The sequence below is a fragment of the Euprymna scolopes genome, chromosome 35 (assembly GCF_053919585.1).
Source record: "Euprymna scolopes isolate OS-2025 chromosome 35, ASM5391958v1, whole genome shotgun sequence".
In the NCBI taxonomy this organism is placed as follows: Eukaryota; Metazoa; Mollusca; class Cephalopoda; order Sepiida; family Sepiolidae; genus Euprymna; species Euprymna scolopes.
This window is the reverse complement of record NC_136516.1, coordinates 28,515,367-28,519,950: the sequence shown is the minus strand read 5'-3', so window position 1 is coordinate 28,519,950 and position 4,584 is coordinate 28,515,367. Positions and strand designations below refer to the sequence as shown.

At 32.9% G+C, this 4,584-nt stretch overlaps 1 protein-coding gene across 2 annotated transcripts in view; it reads right to left on the bottom strand.

The window, feature by feature from the left end:
• Positions 1-2,513, bottom strand: part of LOC145259768 (uncharacterized) — a 9,119-nt gene extending 6,606 nt beyond the window's left edge. Inside the window, exon 1 of one of the 2 annotated variants that reach the window (XM_080117509.1) lies at positions 2,247-2,513. The gene's annotated coding sequence lies outside the window, so the exon portion shown is untranslated. The remainder of the gene's footprint in view (positions 1-2,246) is intronic. The other variant, XM_080117510.1, reaches the window with a different exon arrangement.
• Positions 2,514-4,584: the final 2,071 nt, after the last annotated feature.

Genomic DNA, 4,584 nt, shown 5'->3' with positions numbered 1-4,584 from the left:
TTTAGTGAACCTAATATTGCCAATATACTATTATATAGGAAATGTTTTAAAGAATCGATACCAAAAATTAAAAGATCGATAAATAATTACTTATTTTGCTAAAAGTACAATAATTTCTTTCGGCAATTTAATGCTACGTATTATTTTTTTTTTTTCATCTACGGAAGACCACACGGCCTAAAAAAAAGAAAGTTGTTCTGCATTTACAAACAGTTGTTATTTTCCCCTTTTCCAAAATTATGTCTAAGTCTGACGCTGATCATGCTGTGACTTACGCTTGACTTAGTTAAAAGTGTGGAGACTTGCATCTACCATACTCTATCGTCCTGAAACACTTGGTCCTGATGGCAACACATGTTTAAAACGATCAAGCGTAATCCTATGCAGGTGTTGTCTCAAATACATATGGCGCGTAGCACTCCCAAAATGGTTACCCATCTGGTACTGGCCAACTTATTTTTATAACTTCAGAGGTTATGTAGTAATAAATTTGTTTTGTCTTGTAAAGCCTACCGTAGTTTCTTTAAAAGTAACGTTAAATTTTTTATCTTTTTAATTTCGCCACGCGATATCTACATATTGAGATAAAAGATCGAATTATTTTAAATTCTGGTGCTTATGTTATATTTTTGCATATTCTTATAGCAAATCATCCTAAATATTATTTAGACAAAAAATTAAAAAATCAATTGATTCAAAAACGTTTTTAAAAATATTTTATTTATATATATATATATATATATATATATATATATATATATATATATATATATATATATATATATATATATATATATATTACACCGATGAAGACTGAAGGATAGGTCGAAAATTATGTACCTGTAAAAAAAAGTTTTTTCATATATATATATATATATATATATATATATATATATAATATATATATATATATATATATTTTTTATTTCCTTATAATATATACCAATCCTTATTTAAGAAGCTCAATGTAATTACAGAACAGTATAGTGAATAAATGACAATATATATATATATATATATATATATATATATATATATATATATATATATATATATATATATATATCGCAAGGACCAATTGTAAAAAGTGATATTATTAAGATGAAGTTAGATCCTCAGCCCGGGCGACCGAAAAATACAATTGGTTATTACTTAGGACCTCTATCGAGTCATGGCTGACGGAATAAGAGCATGCTGTCCCCGTAAAGTAAAAACTGTTTCGCTCGAAATTCCGTCCAAATTCCCAAGTTCGACAGGGACATTGCGACTTCGACAAGAAGGTTGGAGGTACATCGACTGAAGCGTTGTGAAAATCACACTCAAGATGAGAACAGTAGTCCAATGAATCCAAATAATACGAATAAACAATCCTCCTCTTAAAAATTCAGAAATATAATGATCATTTTTTTTACACGGTGGTCACCACTTATCAAGGCCTGGAAGCTACTCAGGGATAAGGGTTATTGCAAGTACAGTACGTTAGTGTGGAGATTTGATGAAGTGTTTACTTAAGGGGGCGGTTCATTAGGAATTTGTTAACGTTGGACTTGAACACATCCAAGTTGTAGTCAGGTGGGAAGCAGGCAGATGGAACAGAGTTCCACAGGCGTGCACTTCTAAGAAAGAAGCTTTGTTCATGGAATCCACGTTTTGATTTAGGCACAGATAAAGAGTGGAGGAAATTTTTCACAGTGGATTCAGCTAGACGGGTGTTTTTCGTGAAAGATTGGCGAGGGGGGACCAGAGATTGGAGTTCAGACGAGCACCTGCCATGGAAATAACGATATAATCTATTTGTCTTGATGTCTCTTTATACATACGTATTTTTGTAGGTATATTCCTTTTTTAAAACTTTTATATCCGTGTTTAAACGTGCAAAATTTTTAGATAGCGATAACAGCGTTTCAAAAAAGGACTATAGAAATGCGTCTAAATAAAGAGGTATTAATGCAAATTATATAATCATTATAATTAGCTTAGAAGAGTTGCATGTATATGTGTGCGCATGTCCATCTAGGAATGAATTTGGGGGAAAAGAAAGTGGATGGGGTTGTTGGGAGAAAGATAGAGAGACAGATGTAAAAGTTTCAATAGAAGTGGGTTACTTTTTCTCCGGGCAACGCCGGGTAACCCTACTAATTACTCAAAATAAAAGTTAAAGGGATACATTGTTGTTGTTTTTCAAGTATCCGAAATGACTAACATTCAATATGCAAAAAATGGATAAAAGCGTGTATTTTACTTACTTACTTCCAATCGTTTGCTTGTCGATATAGCAGGGTTTGTATTTTGGGTTTCTTTTTTTTTTTAAGATAATGTTCTCTCAGCAAAATGGTTGACAGCACAATTTAACTAAAAGACTGTGAAACGCGTTTATATAGAATTGAATCGCAGGTCTTGAAGAGGCGTATTTTAATTCCAATTGTTACCACGCGACGCGTGTGACATCATCCGACCATAATGGCGATAGAGACAAGAATCGTAGGCACCGCCCTTTCATGGATAATAGATTTATCCCAAAGGAAGCAGGGGAAATCGGTGCCTCTTTTATCCCTGGCTTAATGGAGGCGGTCTTTTCATAATTCCCTTGCAAGAAGAGACCAAACTTGTTCCCAATCTGTTGGTCTTCATTTCCATGGAGACTTTCGTCGCTTGAATACTAATTTCTTTAGGCGCAAACAAAAGAAACGCAAACTTAGAAAATTACTTTCTCTAAAGAATATATTGTTGTTTCGGAAAATTCCCAGCCATGATTGATATTTTGCATTATTTGTTTTATCTGACTTTTATTTTCATCTTGGTTTTTTTTTTTTTTTTTTTTTCACAACGTTTCGGATAATGTAACCTTCGACCTTCTTCAGATGAACCTTTTCGAACTTAGTAATTTTTATATCTATATATCTATAAAAGTGAGAATACATGTGTGAGGACACTTCTCAACCTATATACTCAACGAATTTTTTATCTACAGACTTGAAATTTGATATATAGAATATTCGGCCGTGTGGAAAACTTTTTAATCGGTTTTTATCCAGAAAAAAGTGCTGCCAAGAGGTCAAAATTGTAAACTTGTTACGTGGGGATCATCGGATTTTTATCTGTTTGTAAACTATTTCACAAATGAGCATGTGTGAATGGTTCATATGACAGGTTCCTGATATTGAGAAAAAGTAGGTTTGGTAACACTTTTTAAAGAACGTGGCAAGCTGGCTTAATGGTTATCGTACTTGATTCACTGCTTTTAGGTTTTGATTTTGATCTCAGCTCGAATATTATTTTACTTACAGTGAACTGTTTAGAAAAAAAACATGATACTCGTATAAACATGCCTCAGTTGCTTTCTGTTTTTGATTTTTTTTTTTTTTTTTTTTACTTAATTTTTTAAAAGAATTTTATCGTTACGTTTGATACCTACGGTATTTTGCTTATAATAGATAAGAAATCTGCATAAATTAAAATGTAACATTTATGCGTATTTTATGATCGGTCAACGCCGAGCAACCTATATATATATATATATATATATATATATATATATATATATATATATATATATACTAGCATTTCAGCCCGGCGTTGCCCGGGTGTTTGGATGTGTATGTTGAGTAAAAAAAAAAAAAAAGTGGTAGTAGGGAGGCAGGCTCGAACCCGTTCCGCAAAGGAGGAAAAGAACGGGGTAAAACCTAACGTTTATGTTGTTACGACCACCGCCAAACCGGAAGCGATATTTTTTTTTAAATTAAGGCTAGACAATCTAAAGGAGAGGATAACTTCAAAAAATATCGGCGAAAAAAGTGCCCCCCCCTGTAGAAAAGGGCCTAGTTGAAGGGAAAGATATTAATGTTTTTAGCCAATTTTTCGATATTCGTCGTATGAAAGGTCGAACTTTAAAACAATACTGATATTGGTAAAATCCGTCGCCTCTATTGAAAGTTTAAGGCAGACATGCAAGCAGACATACATACATACATTTATATATTGGTAACTAACAATTTTCGACCCAAACTGATGAAAAGGCTTGCCCTATCTCTGAATACCCTTTATGTAAACTTTCAAATATTTAGACCAGAAATTGTCTGAGTAATTTGGAAGAGACCACAAAGGTCAATTTTTTAACTTTGACCCCTATCATGAACCCTTAACATTTATTCTTTGGGGCTCAAACCAAGTTATTAGGTTAGATCCATGTCCAAAGAACCTATATCTAAAATTTCAAGTGCGTAGACCCAAAACTGTCGGAGGAGTTTGGTAGAGTTCTCAAAGGTCAAATCGTTGAACTTTGACCTCTTAATCGCCAAATTTCTGGCCAAAAACCGATCACATTGATTTTCCCAAATCTCAGTACCTTGTATATCAAATTTCGAGTCTGTAGGCATAAAATTGACGGGAGTTATTGCGTAGGAAAATGTACACAGACACACACACAGACACGTTCACTTTTATATATATATATATATAGATATATAGTGCAAAATTTTGTTGAAAATTCAAAGATTCACGTTTTCTTTTTTATAACCTTCGCTTATTTCCTGGATTTTTCCATTACAGCTGTTTCATTAATGAGTTGGCAATTTTACGATTTAT